General features: G+C 41.5%; 1 pseudogene; it reads right to left on the reverse strand.

Annotated features, from left to right (window-relative positions):
• Positions 1-2327: 2327 nt before the first annotated feature.
• Positions 2328-27453, reverse strand: part of LOC107826942 (autophagy-related protein 18a-like) — a 56801-nt pseudogene continuing 31675 nt past the window's right edge.

Below are 27453 nucleotides of genomic sequence, written 5' to 3' on the forward strand. Positions count from 1 at the left end.
ATAATTTTATAACCGCGCGAAGCGCGGCCAAATACACTAGTTATATAATATGTCTGGCTAAAATAAATTTTTAGGTGGAAAAGACAAACAGTTAGGTGTGTACTCTGTTCATAAATTTTAGGAAAATAATAAATGTCAGTGTGAAATTAATTTTTTAAAGGGTAAAAAAAAGTAAACGACATTTTACTAAAGGGCTTGTATTTTTAATAAAATATAAATAGATCATAGATGTATTTTCGATACCCAATTTCTTTAACAACTTGTTTGGATGGTTATTACCTATTGTATTGTATCATATTGTTACTTTAAATATAATATTTGTTTTGATTGTTACTTAAATTTTATCGTATCGCATCGTTAAATCCGTCGTTACGTAACGATAAAATGTGTCACTTTATGTAACGACCGATTTGGTGTGGTCGCATCGTTACCTTGTCCTTTTCTCTCAATTTCACCCTTCATTATTATTAAATAATTTTATTTTATCATTTACGCTACCTTTTTATATACCGTATCATAATTTTTCTTTATAATATTGCAAGCTTATTCATTATATTACTGGTGCGCGATAACATGAAACGACGACAAAACGACACAATCCATCCAAACATTGTATTCATCAAACGATACAATACAATACGATACTATACGATACATTATGAAACGATATAAAACAACCATCCAAACAAGCTGTAAGGGAAAAGGGCTAAATTTATCCATCTGCCGTAAAAAATTATCTACATTTAACCTTCCTTTATACTGTGGAAATAATATTCCCTTATCATTAGCAAAGTTAAATTTTTGCCCCAACCATAATGGAAACCCCCAATCCACCAAATCAAAATTTTATCTATTTTGTATATTTATTATAATATCAAAGAAGTAAGCAAATCCATTGTGATGCTTGCCTTTCATGTGATAAACAAATGTGAATTGCGGGGAGAGAATGATAGGAAGGGTGGGATTCAACTATTTTTAGTTGCCTCTGTAGTAGTACAAGTAGCTTAGAAATATTTTTTTATCTTTTGAGGTGATGTGACTTAAAGGTAGTGAATATAGAGGGAGAGAGTAAAGGAGTCCAGAGATAGAGCTAGGATTTGAACCTTATGAGTTCGGACTTTTAAATTTTTAAGTTATTGAATTTTAAATTAATAATGTGTACACATTTATTGGATTTCTTAATACAAATATAGAGTTTGAACAAAAATTATAGGGTTCGACCTAATCTGCAACCAACATTGGGACTCCGAAGGCGAAGGATAAGAAAAGGAATGAATAGTGATTCGTGCTATTTTCTTGACCAATTTTCTCGATAAAACTATTTTTCCAAAGTTTTATGTAGCTGTAACTCTTGACTTTGTTTCAGTGATGAAGTTGAATTCTACCTAATGTTAGTTGTCTTGACGCTCATCAGTCTGCTTGTCCAACTTTTTGATCACCTTTGACGGCATTGGAAACGAAAGACATTTGTTATGTGGATCATTATCCAAAACATCGTTAATTAACTTGGTTTTTAAAACTTGTCATCTCTTTTCACATTTTCCAATCATCCCGTTCCATATGGCTTCGTCAAATTTTATGTTTTGCATCTAACGGGAGTTCAAAATAAAGCTTTTGTAACTTTAATTTAGTATGTTACAACTTCTCTTGTATATATTCAACTCATTCGTCTAATACATCAAACTCTATGCCCCCTCAAAGATTATGAGTCATCAACGAACGGGAAATGAGTAAGAAAGGAGACAAATGATCTCATTGTCTTAAGCCCCTTTGGGAGGGAATATCATTTGTGCGTTCCATTAACTAAGAGAATTGTATTCTACTTGTGAAATATCCCATCTCCGTTTATTGCCAAAACCCAAGCCTAAAATTCCATATGTACGTACATGATTGTATGCTTTCTCTATGTCTACTACTAAAACGATTAAAGTCCAATTTCAAACAAAACGTAATACATGGACTCAAAATTAGCCCAAAACATGGGGGTTACAAGGTTCAAAAGTTCATCAAATACCATTGCATCAGGTAGCTAGATACAGGAAAGTAAGGTGTAAGCCAAAATGGAGCAGTAAGAATGAGCGGAAAAACTCATGCATCTTTTACTACAAGTAATTGTTTGTTGTTCTAAGCTCTGAATATATATTTTCATTTACGCCTGCAAAATCTTTTTTTTTTTTTTGGGCATTAACTAGTTGAAAACTGTTGGTTGTACATACTAACTCGCTATGTTATCTCAAGCTATATAGGGAATTTAAGAGGCCATTTACTACTATTTACAAAGAGGGGCAAACTAGGGGAAGCCATAGCAGCCTTCTTGGGCACAGAAGTCATCCATCCTTTACATTACAAGGTTCTTCAGGCTTCAGAAAATTGTGATATTCCAACTGAGTGATCTCTTTGCCAGATGTTGGGTCAAATTTGCATCTAATAAAGCTGCATGACACATTGACATGCCAATAATTAATGGCAGCTATCTATAAGAAGAATTTGTGATATGTCATTGCTGATGATTAAGCACACGATAGACCCCAACTGAAGTTAAAGTCAAGGTTAATTCATGCTGGGGATCACATAGGAAGGACCAAATTAGTATAATAGAGACAGACTAATAGTCTGTTCCACCAAGCTTAAAAAATCTGCTTATTTTGAAAAAAATACTTTTTGTGGAAAGTGTTTTTCGAAAAAGTACTTTTTAAGAGTAACAGATTGTATTTGGCTAATCAGTTTGAAAAGTATTTTTGCCAATATTGGAGTAGCAATTTGCGTTTGGCCAAAATTCCCAAAGTGCTTCGGGGAAAAGATATGCTACTTTTTTCAAACAACTTTTGCTACTACTCAAGCACTTATTTTTTTCCTAAAAGCTTTGCCAACCACCTCAACTCTCTCAAATGAGCACTTCTAAAAAATAAGCACTTTTGCTTCTCAGAAGCTTGATCAAACGGGCTATAAGATATGTGAGGAAGACCATTTCAGTCCCTAGTTCAATCAGTTAAAATCCTTCACTCAGTCAGTTGCTGGTTTCAATATTTTGTAACCATCTTTTCTAATGTTTCAATTCTGTTGGTCTTTGTAACTCTACGTAAATAAATTGAGATTTATCTTTCTTCACTCGACAAACTTAAAATAGGTGAGAGGGAGAGAGAGAGAGCAAACATCGTATCGGCCTTTCCCCTCTTTCGCTTAAAGAGAGATCCCTCACGAGTTTATGACCAGATCATGTCAGTTATTTGTTTTCCATTTTCTTCAGTCTAACCTGTTTCTATACAAGCACTGCCATTACTATACAAGGTATTTGTCCATACACATTGTATTGGGAAAAAACTGAGTTTATATTAAAGATGATGTGACATGACACGTGGTTTAGTTAAATGGTCAAAGCGCAACAATTGACTAAGAGGCACGGATGGAGACATCCACGGGAAGAAGAATTTAAATAGGCACGAGACGAAGTATAGATACGAGTCTCGTACCAATTTAAATTATTTACAGCCAACGGATTAGAAGGCATTAAAGACAAAGATCTGATGACAGAAAGGAGTCCAAATTCATTATTAAATACTTGATACGTTAGAAAGTTGGTATTTAATAGGAATGATTGTATAACGGCTTATTTAATGTCATTTATTACTCATAATTATATCATTAAAGCTAAGGCTTCATTCCTTTACCTAGAATTATCAATAAAAGGAAGAAGTATCATCATTTGTAAGGACACGGAATACTATTGAGCATTCATTGAAATACAAAACTATTTGCTGTTTTACCATCATTCTCAAAAGTATTTTATTTTTGTCTCTTGATTATCAGTAACCCGAATTTCTTTTTAGCTTTGACCAAAGACTCAGATTTTTGGTTAAACAAATTGGTTCCGTTACCGGGAATCTGATAATCTTTTCTTTTAAGCTATATCTTATCTATTGTCGTCACCATGTCAAACAACAACACCGACAACAACAGTAATAACACATTGGGAAACCATGAGAATCAAATACATCAAAATCAAGATGACGTGCTTCCCTCTCCTCTAAATTCACCACGTCAATCTCCTGAAGGTACTCCTGTTACTGAATCCCGTGCTGATCAACAAGAGCAGAACATTTTGAAGGAGTTACAACTGAAGCTTTACAAAAGCTAATTGATGCACAGGTCGGCAAAGCTCTTCAGGCACTTGTTAGTCGATTGCCTGCTGCACCACCCACACCAACTCCTAATAATAATACATTGGAGAATCCCCGTTCTGGTCTTGATAATTCTGGAAACGGAGCAACCCCAGTGAACCACAGGAAGGGGGACCAGGTAATTCAAATAATTCATATTTACAAAATTTAGTACTAACCTTGCAGAAACAGATTAAGGAACAAAATGAGCGTATTGAACAAATCCCTGGAGTTCCGCCTGTAATAAAAGAAGTAGACATGGACAAATACTCACAACAACCATGGAAGCCTAGTGCTGCTCCCCTTCCAATTCCGAAAAAGTTCAAAATGCCTGACATCCCGAAATATGATGGTACTACAGACCCACGTGACCACGTGACTGCATTTACAATAGGCGTAAAAGGCAACGACTTGACCAAACAAGAAATTGAATCAGTATTGGTCAAAAAATTTGGAGAAACACTCACCAAGGGTGCATTAACCTGGTATTCTCTTTTACCTGAAAATTCTATTAATTCTTTTGTTGAGCTTGCAGATTCTTTTATTAAAGCACATTCTGGAGCACAAAAGGTTGTGAAAAGAATGGAAGATATTTTCAAAATCAAACAAGGGGATTCAGAGCTGCTTAGAAACTTTGTTGATAGATTCCAGCGTGAAAGAATGACTCTACCTCGTGTGCCTGACAATTGGGCTGCAATAGCCTTTGCAATTAATTTAAATGACAAAAGTTCTGAAGCCACGAGACGACTCAAAGAAAGCCTTCGAGAATTTCCTGCAACCACGTGGAATGATGTTTACAACAGGTATAGTACGAAGCTGCGAATTGAACAAGATACCGTACCTAAGTTTCATCATGAAGAAAGGGGCGGTCCCCGAAGATCAGAAACCAAAAAAAGATCAGGTAAAAACAGGTACGATCCATATATGGGACCTGCAGGAAAAGACCCACGGTCGAAACAAGATAGCCAGCAATATGATCAAAAATCGAGGAACCGGGATTCTGGCTCTTCTTCAAAGTTCAGGAATGATCGAAACAGACAAGAATCACGAGATGATGACAGAAGTTTAAAGGCACGATTCGGCGAATATAATTTTAATGTCTCTACCTCCGAGCTCGTAGCTGTTTTAAGAAGCATGGGAGATAAGGTACGGTGGCCAAAAGAGATGCGGTCAAATCCAAATAGACGCAATCCAGATCATTGGTGCGAATTCCACAACGATCACGGGCACAAAACTTCAGAATGTAGATTCCTGCAGAGTGAAGTGGATCATCTATTGAAGCAAGGGTACCTCACTGAGTTATTTAGTGAGAAAGGAAAACAAGCTTATATGAAAAACAGGCAAGAGCCACCACAACCTCCTTCACCCAAGAGGACAGTGAATGTCATAAGCGGGGGAGAAGATATTCACGGCATAACCTACACAGCCTCCAACAAGGTTTCTAAGGTAACAATTACACACGGGAAACAGGTGCGGCAGGTCCTTGAAAATGAAAGTATTTTGTTCGATGACACAGATATCGAAGGAGTGACAACTCCACATAATGACGCACTGGTAATATCTTTACTTGTACATGATACTAATGTAAAACGAGTTTTGATTGATCCAGAGAGTTTTGTAAATATTATATTACTAAGGGTACTACGGGAAATGCAAGCTGAAGACAAAATGATACACAAGGCGCACACCTTGTCAAGCTTCGACAATTCAAGTGTAGTAACAAAAGGTGAGGTAATTCTAACAACTTTTGCTATGGGTGTTGTGAAGGAAACTAAATTTCAGGTAGTTGATATGGAAATGGCCTACAATATGATCATGGGGAGACCATGGATACACGATATGGATGTTGTCCTATCAACTCTACATCAGGTTATTAAATTCCCATCACCATGGGGGATTTTCCAAATTCGTGGGGATCAGCAGATGGCTAGAAGTGTCAACGCTGTAACAAGTACGAGCGCCGTAAATAAAGAAAAATAGCAATTACAGGAAACAGTTGAAGGTAAAAAAGATCAAACTTCAACTGAACAAGAAAAGACATATTTAGACTCAAGGCCTGACACAATTCAGGAACCTGAAGAAAATGAAAGCATCAAAACGACAATTGAAGAGCTTGAGGCAGTGATGTTATTTGATCAATGGCCTGAACGGAAGGTTTATGTCGGGGCCAATTTAAGCTTAAACATGTGAGGTATGATAATCGAATTTTTAAAAGGTAACTTAGACTGCTTTGCTTGGTCCCACGCTGATATGACAGGGATACCACCGAATGTGATGACTCACAAACTCAATGAGGACCCTTCTTTCACACCAATAAAGCAAAAGAAACGAAAGCAAGGTGCTTTCAAGAACCAGGTGATTCAGGATGAAGTCCAAAAATTATAAAAATCGAATCAATCCGTGAGGTAAAGTATCCTACTTGGTTAGCTAACACGGTGGTCGTACCCAAGAAAAATGGTAAGTGGCGTGTTTGTGTGGATTATACCGATTTAAATAAAGCCTGTCCGAAAGATTCCTTTCCGTTACCGCATATAGACCAACTAATTGATGCAACTGCAGGTCATGAACTTTTAAGTTTTTTAGATGCATACTCGGGATATAATCAAATTAAAATGGATCCTGGTGATGAAGAAAAAACTTCTTTCATCACAGACAGGGGGACTTACTGTTATAAAGTAATGCCCTTTGGTCTCAAAAATGCTGGGGCAACCTATCAAAGGTTGGTCACCAAAATGTTCCAAGAACATTTAGGGAAAACAATGGAGGTATATATAGACGATATGCTCGTCAAAACCCAGCAATCTCATGATCATATTTCTCATCTATCTGTTACGTTTGAAATTTTGCGAAAATTTAATATGAAACTCAACCCAGAAAAATGTGCATTTGGAGTTGCATCAGGTAAATTTTTGGGTTTTCTTGTTTCTAATCGTGGTATTGAAGTGAATACTTCTCAGATCAAAGCAATAGAAGAAATCCCTGATATCCTTACTAATAAAAAGGAAGTACAAAGATTAACGGGAAGAATTGCAGCTTTGAGGAGATTTATTTCCAAATCCTCAGAAAGGTGTTTTAAGTTTTTCTCTGCACTTAAAAAGCAAGATCATTTTGAATGGAATGAAGATTGTCAACAAGCCCTTAGAAATTTGAAAGCTTATTTGTCAAAACCACCGTTGTTGGTAAAACCAAAGGTGGGGGAAAAACTTCTCATTTATCTGGCCGTATCTGAAGTCGCAGTGAGTGTTGTTTTAGTCCTCGAGGACCAAGGTAAACAATCTCCTATTTATTATGTAAGTAAGTCCTTATTGGAAGCTGAGACATGATACCCACAGCTAGAAAAATTAGCATTAGCTTTGATCATGGTGTCACACCTCCTTTTTCCGCACCCGGGAGGGCGCACGGGAGTTTTTTCCAATTAAAGGACAATCGAAACGGGATTGGTTTATTTATTTCAGAGTCGCCACTTGGGAGATTTAGGGTGTCCCAAGTCACCAATTTTAATCCCGGATCGAGGAAAAGAATGACTCTATATTACAGTCTGCGTACCAAAAATCCGGATAAGGAGTTCTGTTAACCCGGGAGAAGGTGTTAGGCATTCCCGAGTTCCGTGGTTCTAGCACGGTCGCTCAACTGTTATATTCGGCTTGATTATCTGATTTTATACAATTATAAACCAATGTGCAATTTTTATCTTTTAACCGCTTTGATCATTTACTATTATTTTTATCAAAGATTGCAACGTTGTGAAAATGTATCTCAGACCGCGTTACAATCAATGTACCCGTGATCGTCGACACACTTTGACTCCGTTGAGATTTAGATTTGGGTCACATAAATGTGCACCCGAGTTTAGGAAGATACAATTATTAAATACGTGCCTAAAACGACTAAACGTATTGTTATTTTGGGGAAGGACGTAAAATTTACTAAGCGGCCTGTCCCGGATTCTATGTATCTTAATATATATGCATTCAGAGGGCCCCGCAACTTATATATTTTTTTTATTTGTCGAGGCTCGTCTCGTTCTATTTTTAAAAGGAATTTGCGACGTCATGGACATGCATCTCGAGCCACGTCACAATCAATGTGCCCGTGATTAGAAATACATTTCGAATCCGCCGAGAATTGGATTTGGGTCACGTAAATGCGCACCCGAATTTAAGAAGGTGAAATTATTAAATACGCGCTTAAAGAGTCTATCACGTTATTATTCCGGGAGGTCGTGAGATTTGCTAAACGACCCACCTTAGGGACTGAGTGCTTCAATATATATATACATTTAACGAGGGCCCCGCAACTTGTGCGTTTTTTTTTCTTTATTTTTGTCGAGGCTCATCTCGTCCTTATTTTAAAAGGATATCCTATAGCAACTACGTTTCTTGTCGCGTTTGTCTCTACTAATTGAAAGCAGTAGATAGCCCTAGTTAATTACATGCTTGCAGGCTTATTTATAGCAGGATTCAAAATGCTTTTACAGAATAAAAAAACGTGATTACACCTATGGACAACTAATCGAACATTATGGGCCCAAACCTAGCTCATGCGAAATGGGCCAGACTTGGGCCACTGTTTATCCGATACGGGCCTGCTTGGTCTGTTTCGATCTGGGCTCGACCTTCATGAGGTTGAGGCCCTGAACTGGTTCTTTGTTCTAAAAAATGAGTTTATCAATTTAGATGCGACAATTTGACAGAAGGGAAAGAACTTAACTAATAGTGGATAGTTTTCATACTTGGCCTACATTAGAGAATATACTACACAATCAAACTAAGTCTAAGATATAACTTATTGCAATGGGAATATTTTCATCTAACAGCATACATATATGAACTAGCATTCACTAACCTACATTGATATACTAAGCATGTAGGCTACTTCTATTGCCCAAACGAAAATGTAACTATTATATACTACATGACATTTAATACAACAGTCCATGTATATATAAAAAACAATCTGCAGGTCTTCTCTTTTGCATTCATGCTCAAACTTTCAAATTACATTGGTGGTATTAATCGTGTACCTGGTAAGGAAAGGAAAGGAAGAAGGAGAGTAATCAGTTGAGTAGTATGCAACAAGCAACAGCAACAACAACCAAACAGCAACAACACAGCAACAAACCAACAACCACAAATGTTCTCCACAGTCCACAGACAAACAACAACAGTTTCCAGAACAAAAAGAACTAACAGATGGTCGAGCCCCAAACAAACAATCCCAGAAAAGAGTAGTGAAGCAACAGAAATAACAGAGTATTCAATGCAGCAACACCAGCAGTTCAACAATCACAAGCAGCTCCACCAGGGCAAACAAACAGAACTTGGTCAAGACAGCTTGACCAATGTGAATTCTTCTGTAGTTTTCAGACAGTGTTTGGTTACAGTGTTTCTGGAAATTACCTTATATTTTTCAGTTTTCTTCAAACTCACAAGACCTCTCTCAAGACTAAATTTTTTTTTCCAGCCCCCTTTTAAGTTCTGAAATGGCCTATTTATAAGCCAAACAACCAGTGCAGTTTGATTGCCTGGATTCTGCCAATTTGCAGACTGCCCACACCTCTTAAATCCCATGCCTAAGCATCTTTTTGATGCCAGCCATTTGTTCCCCACGCCTGGCTTATTCTTTAATCCAGAGTTATGGGCTCATTTTAGTATTCATTTTAAACCTCATACTCTTGTGTCTTGTTCCCCATTGGCATTAGTTTAATCCCAAATTAGTACCCTACTTGTCAGCTCATTTAAACTAATCATTTTTGTTCTTTTTAAACAGCCAAATTACCCCTGTTAATCCCTGGTTATTACTGTCTTGACCCTCTGCAATAATGGGTCATTTTGAACTTTTGGAAAATTTAAAATCGAAGCTGCCCTAGACTGAATCTTTCAGTTGTTTTGTAATGCAGTTTATAGGCTAATTTCAGGCAATGTCGAGCATTCAGTCAGTGACATGGTTCATTTAGTCATGTGAAATTATTAGCTCATTTGATCCATTAGTTATAGAGAACTAATCGACGATGTTTATCGAGTCGACTATACTAATTAAACAGGTAACAATCAATCGTTCATATAAACAAATACATACAGGGACCTAAAGGGCATCAGGCAACTTTTGTTCAATTACTGGGAGCCTATATGAATTAACTCATTTGACGAATAATCTAATTGACGATCATGTATACCACAGAATACATTCAGAACACACAGAAAATCAACTGACCAAATAAAAAGCCTTTGACAGAGATGGAAGAAATTCGAATGAAAAATACCAAAATAACAAACAAACACAACAAAACATGCTGACAACTTAATTAGAACTAAAACAAAGGGAAAGGAAAACTTACCGAAAAAGTTTGAAATCAAAATGACCCAAATCTGACTCAACTTTGAACCCTTGAGGCCGAACAAACTTTAATCAGGGTGTTCTCACATGAGAACACCTTGATTAAGGTCTATTAGACCTCAAACCCCTGTCAAGACCGGCCGGATTTCCCAGGTTCATATGTTATAGGGTCTGGATTTTCAGATCTGGTTTTTTAGAAGTTGTGGGTAGATTCGGACCAAACCACACCTGGTTTGGTCACGAGGGGGTCAGGGGAGTGTCTGGTATGAAGATGGTGAGGTTTGGTATAGATCGAGTTTTGTCTCGAATCTTCAAATCCAGATTCGAGACGATGGGAGGTGATTCGAGGTACACGGTTAGTGGATTCGTGCTCAGGGTGGTTGGATGTTTCAGGGGTGTGAAGGGGGTGGTCACCGGCGTTCGTGCCGCCGGGTTCTGGTGAATGGGATATCAGGGCGGCTACTAGGGTTTGGGGGTTCAAAGCTTGGGGAAGGAGACGAGTGAACGAGTGAAGGGGGGTTCGGATAGGCGGCGTGGGGTGTGATAGAGGGTTTATATACGGAGTAGGGGATTGGATCTGAGCCGTTAGATCAGATGATCTCAACGGCTTGGATCTGATGGTGAGGGGTGAGACGCGGTCGTTTGATATTAAAACGGGGTCGTTTGGGTTTAAGTGGTGGGTTGGGTTGGACCGGCTAAACAGGTCGGGTTACGGGTGCTGAGGTGGACCGTTGGATTAGTGTGGTTGAACGGCTCAGATCAGATGCCTTATACGACGCCGTTTTGGGATGAGCCTGGGCAGGCCTGATTTGGACTGGACTTGAGTGCTTGGTTTGGGCCTGTTTTTTGTTTCATTTTTGGGCCCAAACCGATTTTCAACTCTTTTCTTTTTGTTTTCTAATTTTTTAAATAAAAAAAATAACAAAATAAATAATAAAACAAATGAAATTAAAACAACAACAATGTAGCACTTCAACATAATTATCACACCAAATTAAAATGTTTAAGTAAGTTAAATCACAACCTAGAACGGACGATGTACATATATAACATATATATTTTTTGCATTTTCTTTTAATGACACATATTTTTTTTGTATTTTGTTTGATAATGATTAAATGCGAAATGGACAGACCCACAAACAACACATGTCACGGAAAAATCGAAAAATTGTACAGCGAAGTCATTTGTCCCTATTTTTATTTTCTTTGGGAGTGATCGTCCGTGAAGCAAAAATCACGTGCTTACAGCTGCCCCTCTTTGCACGAAGACACGAAGGGTTTTCGCGCAAAGATAAAGCGAGCGATTTTTGCCCGTCCAAATACTCCGTGTGAAGCATTTTTGAAAAAGGTTTGACCGAACCTTTGCTTCAGAGGTTTCCTACATATCCTGGGCTGAACAGGAATCAGGTCAATGTAGTTCGGGAATTTTTTGGTAGCTGGGACTACCGTGCGATTGTAGTGCTTGCTGCTGTTATGCGCGGTTGTACGCTGCTGTAGGATGCTACCGCTCACTGATCTCTTTGTTACATTGTTGTGAAAGGAAAAACAAGAAGCTAAGCTAGAGTATGAGATCTCATCTATCTTCAACTTGTTCTTATTGCCTTGCTTTTTGTCGGCTAACGCTTCCCTCCGATGTCTTTATTTTGTGAACTTGGGGGATGATACTGGTCCTTCGCCTTTTCTGAATGCCAGTTTTCATCACTTTGCTTGATCTGCTGGGAACATGGCCCTCTTCTTCAAGCCTTTCAATGGTTTCTTCAGTGGTATGGCTTTCTTCATCAAAATTGTTATATTGGGCATGCTACAACGTTCCCAAACTGCTTCTTTTGAGACGCGTTCCTTCTTCCTTTTGAATTGCGCGCTTGCCTTTGCAGCCTTCTGCTTCTTGGTGCTGAGGATTTTATTATTTCCTGCTTGGGGATCTCTATTGTAACCTTCCGCCTTCAGGTGGGGTTACTGATTCCAAAATTTAGAGCTGAAAAGTATTCCCGCATTTTACTGGTGGGCGACCTAGAACTTAGATGTATTCCCGCATTATACTGGTGGGCGACCTAGAACTTAAATGTATTCCCGCATTATACTGGTGGGCGACCTAGAACTTAAATGTATTCCCGCATTATACTGGTGGACGACCTAGAACTTAAATGTATTCCCGCATTTTACTGGTGGGCGACCTAGAACTTAAATGTATTCCCGCATTTTACTAGTGGGCGACCTAGAACTTAAAAGTATTCCCGCATTTTACTGGTGGGCGACCTAGAACTTAAATAGTATTCCCGCATTATACTGGTGGGCGACCTAGAACTTAAATGTATTCCCGCATTATACTGGTGGGCGACCTAGAACTTAAACGTATTCCCGCATTTTACTGGTGGGCGACCTAGAGCTGAAAAAGTATTCCCGCATTTTACTGGTGGACGACCTAGAACTTAAATGTATTCCCGCATTTTACTGGTGGGTGACCTAGAACTTAAATGTATTCCCACATTTTACTGGTGGACGACCTAGAACTTAAATGTATTCCCGCATTTTACTGGTGGGCGACCTAGAACTTAAAAGTATTCCTGCATTTTACTGGTGGGCGACCTAGAACTTAACTGTATTCCCGCATTATACTGGTGGGCGACCTAGAACTTAAATGTATTCCCGCATTATACTGGTGGGCGACCTAGAACTTAAATGTATTCCCGCATTTTACTGGTGGGCGACCTAGAACTTAAAAGTATTCCCGCATTTTACTGGTGGGCGACCTAGAACTTAAATGTATTCCCGCATTTTACTGGTGGGCAACCTAGAACTTAAATGTATTCCCGCATTTTACTGGTGGGCGACCTAGAACTTAAATGTATTCCCGCATTTTACTGGTGGGCGACCTAGAACTTAAAAGTATTCCCGCATTTTACTGGTGGGCGACCTAGAACTTAAATGTATTCCCGCATTTTACTGGTGGGCGACCTAGAACTTAAAAGTATTCCCGCATTTTACTGGTGGGCGACCTAGAGCTGAAAAAGTATTCCCGCATTTTACTGGTGGGCGACCTAGAACTTAAAAGTATTCCCGCATTATACTGGTGGGCGACCTAGAACTTAAATGTATTCCCGCATTTTACTGGTGGGCGACCTAGAGCTGAAAAAGTATTCCCGCATTTTACTGGTGGGCGACCTAGAACTTAAAAGTATTCCCGCATTATACTGGTGGGCGACCTAGAACTTAAATGTATTCCCGCATTTTACTGGTGGGCGACCTAGAACTTAAAAGTATTGAGATTGTTTCCCCGTTCTTCCGAGAAAATTTTTGACAATCGGTAAAAAAATTTTCTGCCCCGGTTTTTGGTGATTTCCCTGGCGTTGCGTCTTGCTGCCATTACCAATCCTTTGTTTTCCTGCAGCAGACAAAAGGATTCAGTCAGTTTCACTTATGGTGGGAAGAGGTGCCTTTCCGGTGGATGCTTCTCCTTCTCTTTCCTTTTTTCTTGCTCCGTGTCCCCATAATTGGTTGGCGGACAAAATCGCTTGCTGGGGGTTTCCGGCATGCTGGGGGACGGTTTTCCATTTATCCCCCTTTTCTTCTCTCTTTTTACAGTACATGCTGTGGGAGTCTGCTTTTACTCTCGAAACCACTCCCTTTAGGAGTTTACTTCCTCCAAAACCGCAGGGCACAACATTGCAGTGCTTGGGGCCAGCCTTTAGGACTGTTGGGGTTATCCTGCATTTGATGAATCCCCCTCCGGTCTCTGGTAGTAAGCTTTGAAAAAATCCTTTTCAAGACAAATTTTAGGAAGAGAAATAAAAGATAGAAAAAGGAGAAAATCTTTCTGAACCAATATTTGGTGGGAGAAGAAACTCAGAAGAACTTATCTGGAGGACATGACTAGTCCCCGTGATCATGACGTGCACCAGAGATTCCCGACCCAGTCTAGTTGTATCAATCGATTTGCCCGATGGTCTGACTTGCTGGGGATGATAAATGAGTGTCCATTTCGTTGCGAATGTGGTTGCTTTTTGTTGATCTATCTTGTCGCCTCATAGTGCCCTTCGAGGGGTTTTCACTAATGAGACTCTCTCTTTTCTCTCATCTCCCGGCGCCTTATGGTGCCTGTGAAGGTTTTCACCGATAAGACTCTCTCATTTTGTATCTCTCATATTACGTCGCCTTTCGGTGCCTGTGAAGGTTTTCACCGATAAGACTCTCTCATTTTATTTCTTCATTGAGGAATCGGGGTGTTGTCGATACGACCCTCTCTTCTGGAGATCCCTTTGACCATCAATTCATTCCCAGTCTTATGATCTCTTCTTTGTTGGGGATCGGTGTATTATTCTCGGCTTTATTTGCCTGACTTGGCATCTCTTGGATATTGATCGGGAGGTCTTTTGGACGTCGATGTTGGTTTTGGTGTGGGGCTAAAGAAAGGCTATCAAAAATGAAAATAATTTTGATGGGTGATCTGCTACAACTTTTGGAATCAAACCTTTGTTGGAACTTAAAACATAGCCTCTGCCCCAGTTTTCTTGCTTAGGGGAATTTTATTTTTTATACTTATGTTGAGCTATGTGCGTTACGCACACTGTGCCTATTATGCACACTATGTACATTATGCATCCTATATACACTATGATGCACACTATGACCGAGCCGTGAGGCGCCTACGTATCCTCTTTGAGGAATCAGGTCAAACGTAGTTCCCACGGTTTTGTATTTCTTATGATTTTTATCTTCTTTTCCTTTTCTTTCTCCTTTTTTTTTCATTTTCCTTTTTTTCATGTCTTTTCCATTAGTGATTCCAAAAGAGGGGTATGAAAGAATAACTTAAGGCTCAAAGGGGGAAGCAAGGGTTAAAGTGTTTGGATAGAAGAAAGAATTGCCTCCGTCATTTCATTATCCAATAAATACCAGATACAAACAAACGAACCAAAAATTGCCATAATCTAAAGAAATTACGCATAATATCTCTTGACTGCATCAGAATTGATAGCCACGTCGACACATCTTCCCTCGATATCTGTCAAACACAAAGCACCATTGGACAACACTCTGGTCACGATATAAGGTCCTTGCCAATTTGGGGCGAATTTGCCTTTTGCCTCGACCTGATGTGGGAGGATTTTCTTCAATACCTGCTGCCCTACTTCAAACTTCCTGGGGCATACCTTCTTATTATATGTTCTCGCCATTCTCTTCTGGTATAGCTGACCATGGCACACTGCTGCCAATCTTTTCTCATCTATCAAGCTCAACTGTTTCAATCGAGCTTTGACCCATTCCTCATCATCAATCCCGGCCTCAGCGACAATCCGGAGGGATGGAATTTCGACCTCCGCTGGTATTACAGCCTCAGTTCCGTACACCAACAAATAAGGAGTTGTACCTATGGAAGTCCGGACGGTAGTGCAGTAACCTAACAGAGCAAAGGGTAATCTCTCGTGCCATTGTCTGGACCCTTCCACCATTTTTCGCAGTATCTTCTTGATATTCTTATTGGCTGCTTCGACTGCTCTATTCGCCTTGGGACGATATGGGGTGGAATTGCGGTGTGTAATCTTGAATTGTTGGCATACCTCTCTCATCAGGCTGCTATTAAGATTCGCACCGTTATCCGTGATGATTACTTTTGGGATCCCAAATCTGCAGATGATATGGGAGTGCACAAAATCCACCACTGCCTTTTTAGTTACCGACTTGAAGGTTTTAGCCTCAACCCATTTGGTGAAGTAATCAATGGTCACTAGAATGAACCTATGACCGTTGGATGCTGCCGGTTCGATAGGTCCAATGACATCCATGCCCCATGCTACAAACGGCCAGGGTGCTGACATCGTATGTAACTCTGTTGGCGGAGAATGGATCAGATCTCCATGTATCTGGCACTGATGGCATTTCCTCACGAAAGTGATACAGTCGTGTTCCATGGCGAGCCAATAACATCCTGTTCGAAGGATCTTCCTTGCCAATACATATCCGCTCATGTGTGGCCCACAAACTCCAGCATATACTTCTGCCATAACCATCGTGGCTTGACCGGCATCTATGCATCTCAACAATCCCAAATCCGGGGTTCTTTTGTACAACACTCCTCCGCTGAGGAAGAAACCATTCGACAGACGCCGAAGGGCTCTTTTTTGGTCTCCAGTGGCCTGTTCTGGATATGTCCCCATTCTGAGGTATTCCTTGATGTCATGAAACCAGGGTTCGCCATCTGGTTCCTCTTCTACAGCGTTGCAATAAGCGTGCTGATCACGGACCTAGATGTGCAGAGGATCAACATACATTTTGTCAGGGTGGTGCAGCATTGATGCTAAGGTGGCCAAGGCATCCACAACCTCATTGTGAACTCTCGGGATATGTTTGAACTTCACCGATCGAAATCGCTTGCTCAGATCATGCAAGCATTGTCGGTATGGTATGAGCTTTAAATCTCGTGTTTCCCATTCACCCTGAATTTGATGTACCAAGAGGTCCGAGTCTCCCAAGACCAAGACGTCTTGGACATCCATGTTCGCAGCTAGGCGCAGACCTAGAATGCAAGCTTCATACTCGGCCATATTATTGGTGCAATAGAAGCGTAGTTGAGCCGTAACAGGATAATGGCGTCCTGTTTCAGAAATGAGTACTGCTCCTATTCCAACCCCTTTTGCGTTTGCAGCTCCATCGAAGAAAAGCTTCCAACCCGGCTCCTCAAGTAATTCCAACTCATTTGTATGCATTACCTCTTCATCGGGAAAATACGTTCTTAAAGGCTCGTATTTTTCATCAACAAGATTCTCTGCCAGATGATCGGCCAGCGCCTGGGCTTTCATGGCTGTCCTCGTCACATAGACGATATCAAACTCTGTGAGCAGAATTTGCCATTTTGCCAACCTTCCCGTGGGCATAGGTTTCTGAAAGATATACTTCAATGGGTCCAAACGGGATATGAGACAAGTAGTATACGAAGACAGGTAGTGCTTCAACTTCTGAGCTACCCAAGTTAGGGCGCAACATGTTTTCTCGAGTTGAGTGTACTTGACCTCATGTACTGTGAATTTCTTGCTAAGATAGTAGATGACCTGCTCCTTCCTTCCTGTGTCGTCATGTTGCCCCAGCACACAACCAAATGAATTTTCCAGGACCGTCAGATAAAGAATTAAGGGCTTCCCCGGCTTAGGCGGGACCAATACGGGTGGATTAGACAGATACCCTTTGATTTGGTCGAAGGCCTCCTGACACTCTGCCGTCCAACCTACCGCAGCATCCTTTCTCAGCAGCCGAAATATGGGCTCACAAGTTGCTGTGAGTTGAGCGATGAACCTGCTGATGTAATTGAGTCTACCCAGCAAACTCATTACCTCTGTTTTGTTCCTTGGTGGTGGCAAATCTCGGATGGATTCAATTTTGGATGGGTCTAACTCAATCCCCCGTCGACTGACGATGAATCCTAGCAGCTTTCCTGATGGAACCCCGAATGCGCATTTGGCCGGGTTAAGCTTGATATCATACCTTCGGAGTCTTTGGAAAAATCTCCTTAGGTCTGTTACATGGTCCTCCTGACGCCAAGACTTTATGATCACATCATCGACGTACACCTCAATTTCTTTATGTATCATGTCATGAAACACAACAGTCATTGCTCGCATGTACATTGCCCCGGCGTTCTTTAATCCGAACGGCATTACCCGATAGCAGTAGGTTCCCCATGGCGTAATAAATGCTGTCTTTTCTGCATCTTCCTCGTCCATTAGGATCTGATGATAACCCGCATAGCAATCTACAAAGGATCCGATCTCGCGCCCCGCGCAATTATCGATCAAGATATGGATGTTGGGCAATGGAAAATTGTCCTTGGGACTTGATTTGTTGAGGTTGCGGTAGTCGACGCACACCCTGATTTTTCCATCCTTCTTTGGGACTGGTACCACATTGGCCAACCACTCGGGATATCGAGTGACCCGAATGACCTTCGCTTGCAACTGCTTAATCACTTCTTCTTTGATCTTTACACTCATCTCTGTTTTAAATTTCCTTAGTTTTTGCTTGACGGGAGGGTATGCCGGGTCAGTGGGCAATTTGTGAACCACTAAATTGGTGCTTAATCCAGGCATATCATCATATGACCATGCAAAAACATCTTTGAATTCCACGAGGGTTTTGACCAATTCTTCCCTGACATTCGGCTCAATGTGGATGCTAATTTTGGTCTCTTGGACGTTGTCAGCGTCTCCTAGATTCACAACCTCAGTGTCATTTAGGTTAGGCTTGGGTTTCTCTTCAAATTGGCACAATTCTTGGTTTATCTCTTCGAAGGCTTCACCTTCGTCACATTCAGATTCATCGTCACAAACGACCTCTTGCATCATTGAGTTGGATTCAGATTGATTTATTAGACTAGGTCGAAGATCCGCTGTGCATGCCATGTCATTAGAACCAGTAAAAAGAGAACTGTTCAGAAAGAAAAAGAACAAAACAAAAATTAAAATAGGACAAAAAGAGAGAACTTTATTAAACTTGCGGGATAAAAGGGTTCACACTTTTACAAGACAAACGTAAAATTTGGATTACACCCTGGAATAATCCGAACAAAACAAACAAACAAAACATAAATCAAAGCCTACTACCAAGACTCCCCTCGGACCGGAAGAGGAGTAACAGTCCAATTGTTGGTTTTGGCCTCATGCCCCACAAACTGTATCTCTGCTCTGCTGGAACCTTCTCCAGCTTCCACCATACTGACATCCGCGAATAGCCTCTCAAAACTCTGATTCAGGTCCTCATTTATACCGATCAAAGGTCCTAGAATCTTTAGGACCGGTGACCCCTTGGCACTTGCTTTGACAAAAGACCTTGAGAGACGTGGCACTGGTTTAGGCAGAAACCAAACCCTCTTCCTCATTTTTCGCGCTTGCTTCCTATCTGCTGCGGTTGGTTTGAACCCCAATCCGAAAGTTTCCAGATTTTTAGGTAAGGTGACAGGTTGGACAATCCCCTGAAGCTTGATTCCCAGGCCCCTTCCCGGCACGAATCCATTACCCAGCATTTCCGAGACCATCATGACTGTTGCGGCAGCTACCCTAGGGTGCGGGATGATTTCTCCTTCAGAAATTTTGTTGGCCGACCCTGTATCGAAAATCTGGTAGACCCAAGGACCTTTGTCATCAGCGGTCTCTATGAAAGGTACAATGGCTCCGCCCATGGTGCACGTTGTATCCTCGCCGTGTAACACGACCTCTTGTCTTTCCCACTCGAACTTCACCATCTGATGTAGGGTGGAGGGCACCGCTTTGGCTGCATGAATCCATGGTCGTCCCAACAGCAGGTTATAAGATACTGTGGCGTCCAACACCTGGAATTCCATGGTAAACAGGACCGGACCAATGGTCAGTTCAAGTACAACATCCCCTACAGTGGCTGTTCCGTTTCCGTCAAACCCTCGGACACAGATACTGTTCTTGTGGATCCTTCCATGGTCGATTTTTAACTGGTTCATGGTAGATAGTGGACAAATATTGGCGCTTGAGCTGTTATCCACCAATACTCGAGTTACCACCGAGTCTTCACATTTGACAGCTAGTTATAGAGCTTTATTATGCTCCGTACCTTCCACCGGCAGATCATCATCTGAGAAAGTTACCCTGTTCACCTCGAAAATCTTGTTGGCAATGGTTTCCAGGTGGTTTACAGAAATCTCATTGGGTACATGAACTTCGTTCAATATCTTCATCAAAGCCCGTCGATGCTCCTCAGAATGGATCAGTAATGACAGCAACGAGATCTAGGCCGGTGTTTTTCTCAGCTGTTCGACCACGGAGTAGTCCTGCACTTTCATCTTCCTCAGGAACTCCTCAGCCTCTTCTTCGGACACAGGTTTCTTGGTTGCAACTGGGTTGGTTCTTCTTAGCTCCACCGGAGCAAAACATCGACCTGATCGAGTCAGCCCTTGCGCTTCACAACTAACTTCTTCCACCTGTTTTCCTTTGTACATCACCACCGCCTTTTCATATTTCCAAGGCACAGCCTTGCTATCAATCATCGGCAGCTGGACTACCGGCTTTATGGTGACCAGTTCTCTATATGCCCCCTTCAACACAATAGCAGGTGCGGGCGGAACCCCTGATAATACCAACTTGTTTGGCTCAAGTTTGCTTGTCATGGCGGACGGGCTCTTTCCCAATATCACTACTGGCTTGACGCTTTCTCCCTGTGACTGTACCCTCGTTCCCCACTGGTTGAAACTTCTTTTTGGGCGGTTTGGATCATCATCACTGTTTGTGAGGGTTTTCTCAATTCTCCTTCCTCATACACCAACTCAATCATATGAGTCTCGTGGTGCGCTGGCAGTGGGTTTTGGTTGATGTTAGGAGCTTCCGGTGTCTGGACCTCGATCTTATTGGTGTCGATAAGATCCTGTATGGCATGCCTTAACTTCCAACACTTCTCGGTGTCATGCCCGAGCATCCCTGAGCAGTATTCACAACTTATTGATCGATCCAAATTCTAAGGTGGGGGATTTGGTTCTCGAGTCTGGACAGGACTAACCAAACCCAATTGCCTCAGCTTGTGGAACAAAGCGGTGTAGGTTTCTCCCAACTCCGTGAAAGTTCTCTGTTTCTGCAACCTGTCATTCCTAGCATCTGGATTTCCCCGAAAGCCTGCCCCTGAAGGGTTTCTATACGCCCTCGGTGGAGGGTAGGTGTTTTGTGGTGGTGCATATATGTTCTGGGGAGCCGGCGCGCGCCATTGCGGGCGAACCGGAGGCTGAGTGTATGCTTGGGCCTGGTGTACGGAACAATGTGGTTCTCGAGGTGGATAGAAATTTTGTGGTGGGTTGTATGGGTAGTTTGACCTATGAGGTCTGGGTTGGTTGTAGTGTGGCCGGCCAGCCCTGGACCAACTGCCTGCCTCGATCGTGACAACCTCTTCTTTTTTTCTTCTCAGCGCACCTCCCGTGCCGCTTTGAATAGCCTGGGTTGTGGCCTTGAGTGCCGAATAGTTCAAGATTTTGTCAGACCTCAGACCCTCTTCTATCATGACCCCTATCTTGACCACCTCGTTGAAAGATTTTCCCACTGTTGTCACTAAGTGACCAAAGTAGGTTGGATCCAATGTTTGCAAGAAATAGTCCACCATCTCTCCCTCTCTCATGGGAGGATCGACTCTACCTGCTTGTTCTCTCCAGCGGAACCCAAACTCGCGAAAACTTTCCCCGGGTTTCTTCCCAGTTCTTAATAATGTGAGACGGTCAGGGACTATCTCGAGATTGTACTGGAAATGACCTGCAAAAGCCTGCGCCAGATCATCCCAAGTATACCACCTGTTGGAATCCTGCCTGGTATACCATTCTAGTGCAGATCCGCTCAGACTTTGGCCGAAATAAGCTATCAGCAGCTCATCCTTGCCGCCTGCCCCTCTCATTTTGCTACAGAATCCCCGCAAATGTGCCATGGGATCACCGTGCCCTTCATATAAATCAAACTTAGGTATCTTGAACCCAGCCGGGAGTTGGACGTCTGGGAAAGGGCACAGATCTTTGTATGCTACGCTGACTTGGTTTCCTAGTCCGTGCAAGTTCCTGAAGGACTGCTCCAGGCTTTTGAACTTTCTCAATACTTCATCATGTTCAGGGGCCTTAGCCGGCTTTTCAATCTCTGCCGGCACTTCCAAATGTGGATTGTAAGCTTGTGGCTCGGGTGCATGGAATGTAGGCTCAGGGGGATAGTATTGTGTATCGTGAGCCTGAACAATGGCTCACTGGTCGTTCTTTGCAAAGGGGCTGATGTTGGTCCCACAAAAATTGGAATATTGGGTGTTGGGAGGGGTTGATGGGGTGGTGGAGCTTGGGAATCATGAGGGCTTCTTTCTTGATGATAAAGGGGATTTGGGCGGCTTGTGGAAGGGCCGGAGTGAAGGTATTCTGGCATGTGTCCCAGAGTTTCAGGGCTCTTTTGTGTTTTGGCTATGGCTAGCTGCATTGCATTCATCTCTAGTCCCATCCTTTCAATCTTTTCCATCGCTTCTTTTAACAACTGGCTCATCGGCCTCTCTTCCTCAGTACTATTCTCTGAAGTAGTCATTCTTGTTGCTATCGGTCCTTTGGATCTGGTTTGATAGGAGTGTGTTGCCAGAGTTCTTTAACAACTAACTTGTCTGAATCAAACAACAACAAACTTTTGTTAGCGTTAGAGTTTAACAGATTTGATCATAACACATAGAGGATGCAATGCTCCTAGGCAGTTAACCGTTTCTACATGCTTTGCTTCGAACAACATGCGTCATCCCGGTTTGCTCATTTGTCCCCTTTTCTGTTATTTTATTTTATTTTTGTATCTTCTTTTCTTTATTAAGAGCGGTCGAATCTTATGGGGATTGCCTACGTATCACGTCCCCGCGCGAATCAGACCAGGCGTAGTTCTGCCTTAAAGTAAAGAAATACAAAATTCTTGTGAAATCATTAAATTCATTCTCAAAATTTTGCTATTACAAATTACTTCAAACAAGGAATAGCAATAATACAGACTCCACGGTTCTTTGATCCTATTTGATTGAAGGAAAAATAGAAAACAACATACGGGAAAACATCAAAGCCTAAATAAACAAGACTCGACCAAGGGTTAATTTTCCAACTTAAGGACCCGCGAGGCATCATTCGGCCTTTTCGCGGTTCTAGGTGCGAGATCCCTTTCGAGCTGCTCCAACTCGTGCATGGTCTGTTTGACATAACCCATCACTGCTGAGAGAACGGTAACACTGGTCATGTTCTCACACCGCCGACACCGTCTGATGATGGCGTGGGCAATGGCCCTGATCTTATCTCTGGTTTGTTTCTTCTCTATGAGTAGGTGTCTTATCTGATCACTGCACGTCTTGAATACCTGCGAGTCTTGTATATGCTGATTCTTCAGCTGCCGCACTTCTGTCTTCATTTGGGCCAACAAGTCGTAACAGTATCTACTCTCCAATTGGAAATCCCTAGCCTGCTTAACTGCTTTAAACTCAAGTGTAGCCATCTCTCTCTTTCTTTTGGCAACAGTCTTCTCGTGGTCACATTTCAATTGGTTCAAGCATCGGCGATGCTTGTCTACTCTTGTTCCCCACTGTGCCTTGAACTCTGCCATGACCTTTTCAGATTCTTCTAACCCAACTCGCCATTCCGTGATTTCTCTTTTCAAACCCTTTATCAACTGCTGGTCTGATCGACTTCTGGGCTGCTCCTCAAGAGACAATCTCAATTTTTGGATTTGGGCCTTAAGTTCTTCATTCTCTTGGATCAATCTATTCTTTTCGCTTCGATCCGCCGCGATTTGTACGCTGTTATCGAATTTCAGGCTGTCCATTTGTAGCTTCAAATCACCAATCTCTGTCCGATAACCCTTCTCTTTTGCTAACCAGTTCCATTGCCCTTGGGATGATTCTACGAAATCTTTGAGATGCGGTCTCTTAGCCGGTCTTTCGTAGGACATGCTACCTCTAAACCAAGCGTGATATCCTGGGGCGACTTCCCCTTTTGCCGTATCAATCACACAAGTGTTTGTTGTCAGATGTTGGCACTCACTCCAGATTTGGCGAACTTCTTCTTCAGGGAAATGACCGTTCGGACTGATTTCAATCACTTGGGTACTCAAATCTTCATCTTTCGGTACCACTTGGTACCTCCCAAGTTGCCTCAAAACCCGATACGGTGCATAGGGTTGGATACTTTTCAGTCCCATCAACAGAAAGTGAGGCCAGGTTGCCGGCATGTATATGATTTCCTCAATAGGTGACCATCCGAGCGTCCACTGGATTTGGCTGGCAGTGAGAGTTTGGAGAAATGAGGTCCATGATGTGACTCCCTCAGGTAAATTGAGCCCTTTGATTCTCGTGTAGAATTCTCCAATACAAGTTTTCTCGGGCGAACCATAACCCAAGAGCGAGGAGCGATGGCATAAATGATCGGTCATCCACATTTGCAACAGTAGGTTACATCCTTCGAAAAAGTCGCCCCTGGCTCGACAAGCAGTGAGATCCCGGAAAATGTCAGCCATAATCATAGGCGCCAGAGTACTTTTATCTTGGGTAAGCAAAGTATTGACGACCCCGGTTACCTTTAGATCAATGTTTCCATCTTTCCTAGGGAACACTATAAGACCCAGAAAGGCTGTCATAAAAGCCACTAGCCTGTGTTCGTCCCACTTTTGTCGGTTGCCTCTACTGCATAGTTTGAAATCCGACTTATTGAACCCGCCCACGTGACCGTATCTAGCATATATGAGGTGGAGACTGCAGAACCCTTTGGCAAGATCTGGATGGTGGAACGTTCGAGGTATTTTTAGGAAATCCAGAAACCGGTGTACCGTGACAGCTCTAGGTGCAATCAAGTATTTGAACCTAAAAGGGGCTTCATCACTTCCGATGTACCCTGCTATTTCTTCCAACGTCGGGGTGAGCTCGATGTCCGAAAAATGGAACACGTTGTGTGCGGAATCCCAACAAGTGACCAATGATCTGATAATATCACCCTGAGGCTGAACGTTTAGTAGGTCCGGGAGACCTTTCAGATATTTCCTTACTTTGTCTTGCCCTTCTTTGCCTAAGTCGTTCCACCATAACCGCAACTCAAAAGGGATCTTGGTCATTACTGAAAAAGGTTCGTTTTGTATCGTGCTCATCCTGCACATTTATTAGGGTGATTATGCCAAGTGAATAAAATAAAAAAAAAACTTTATTTAGATCTTTTTTTTTTAAAAAAAAAAAATTAAATTAGGGGTCTAAAAACTTTTCAAGACTTGTTGGCAAGACAAATATTTTTGCAACAAATAAAGACATATATATATATATATATATATATATATATATATATATATATATATATATATATATATATATATATATATATATTATTATTACTCGGATTTTCATAAAAAATAATAAAAAAACATTTTTTTTAAAAAAAATAAAAAATAAAAATAAAATAAAAAATAAGACTCTTTTCTCATCTTCGTTTTTACGACAAGACACACTATATATTTTTTGAAAAACAAAATAGAACAACGACCCCTTTTTTTCTTTTTTTTCTTTTTCATTTTCTCAAAATTTCGGCAGAGTTTTGACAGTATTTTGGCATTGGTTTTTTTTTCCAAAAATAAACAATTAGCTCCTTAACCGCTATTTCTTCTTCTTTTTTGTTTCCAATTTCACATTATTCATAATTTTCAAACACCGGTCAGCATGCGGGCGCGAGACAAATAAATGCACGAAAAACAAATAGGATGTATTAGGATGGTCCTTTCATATCAGGTTGCTAGTCCTAGACGGACCCAACCCCTGTGTTGAGCCCCCTAAGTCAAATGCAACGTGATGCAAATAAGCGTTCCTACTAGGGATCCGGCATGGAGTTTCGTTATACTAGGTTTATAACTTGGGTATATGTTCTAGACTGTGTACCCGAGCGGACAACTCGAGTCGAGGAGGGGCAACTTACCGGGAACCAAAAGGCCGTCCGGCTTCGTAACTTATCCGTCCTCTTTCTTATTTTGGGTATTGACACTAACAGAATAGGGAGCCTCGACCAGCGAGCTTCTCCCCGGAGGTAAGAAGAGAGAGGTTTCGACACAGTTTATATACAGTTCAAATAATATCGAAGCGGTAAAAGCGACATTTAGCACATTAGGCTTAAATATGTAAAAATCAGATAGAACCAAATATAACAATTTATCTAAGCTCGAATTCTAACCCTGAACCAGAGATTCTGGGTTTTCATCCCCAGCAGAGTCGCCAGAGCTGTCACACCTCCTTTTCCCGCACCCGGGAGGGCGCACGAGAGTTTTTTCCAATTAAAGGACAATCGAAACGGGATTGGTTTATTTATTTCAGAGTCGCCACTTGGGAGATTTAGGGTGTCCCAAGTCACCAATTTTAATCCCGGATCGAGGAAAAGAATGACTCTATATTACAGTCTGCGTACCAAAAATCCGGATAAGGAATTCTGTTAACCCGGGAGAAGGTGTTAGGCATTCCCGAGTTCTGTGGTTCTAGCACGGTCGCTCAACTGTTATATTCGGCTTGATTATCTGATTTTATACAATTATGAACCAATGTGCAATTTTTATCTTTTAACCGCTTTGATCATTTACTATTATTTTTATCAAGGATTGCAACGTTGTGAAAATGTATCTCAGACCGCGTTACAATCAATGTACCCGTGATCGTCGACACATTTTGACTCCGTTGAGATTTAGATTTGGGTCACATAAATGTGCACCCGAGTTTAGGAAGATACAATTATTAAATACGTGCCTAAAACGACTAAACGTATTGTTATTTTGGGGAAGGACGTAAAATTTACTAAGCGGCCTGTCCCGGATTCTATGTATCTTAATATATATGCATTCAGAGGGCCCCGCAGCTTATACATTTTTTTTGTTTGTCGAGGCTCGTCTCGTTCTATTTTTAAAAGGAATTTGCGATGTCATGGACATGCATCTCGAGCCACGTCACAATCAATGTGCCCGTGATTAGAAATACATTTCGAATCCGCTGAGAATTGGATTTGGGTCACGTAAATGCGCACCCGAATTTAAGAAGGTGAAATTATTAAATACGCGCTTAAAGAGGCTATCGCGTTATTATTCCGGGAGGTCGTGAGATTTGCTAAACGACCCACCTTAGGGACTGAGTGCTTCAATATATATATACATTTAACGAGGGCCCCGCAACTTGTGCGTTTTTTTCTTTATTTTTGTCGAGGCTCATCTCTTCCTTATTTTAAAAGGATATCCTATAGCAACTACGTTTCTTGTCGCGTTTGTCTCTACTAATTGAAAGCAGTAGATAGCCCTAGTTAATTACATGCTTGCAGGCTTATTTATAGCAGGATTCAAAATGCTTTTACAGAATAAAAAAACGTGACTACGCCCATGGACAACTAATCGAACATTATGGGCCCAAACCTAGCTCATGCGAGATGGGCCAGACTTGGGCCACTGTTTATCCGATACGGGCCTGCTTGGTCT

The sequence above is a fragment of the Nicotiana tabacum genome, chromosome 1, assembly GCF_000715075.1.
Source record: "Nicotiana tabacum cultivar K326 chromosome 1, ASM71507v2, whole genome shotgun sequence".
Lineage (NCBI taxonomy): Eukaryota > Viridiplantae > Streptophyta > Magnoliopsida > Solanales > Solanaceae > Nicotiana > Nicotiana tabacum.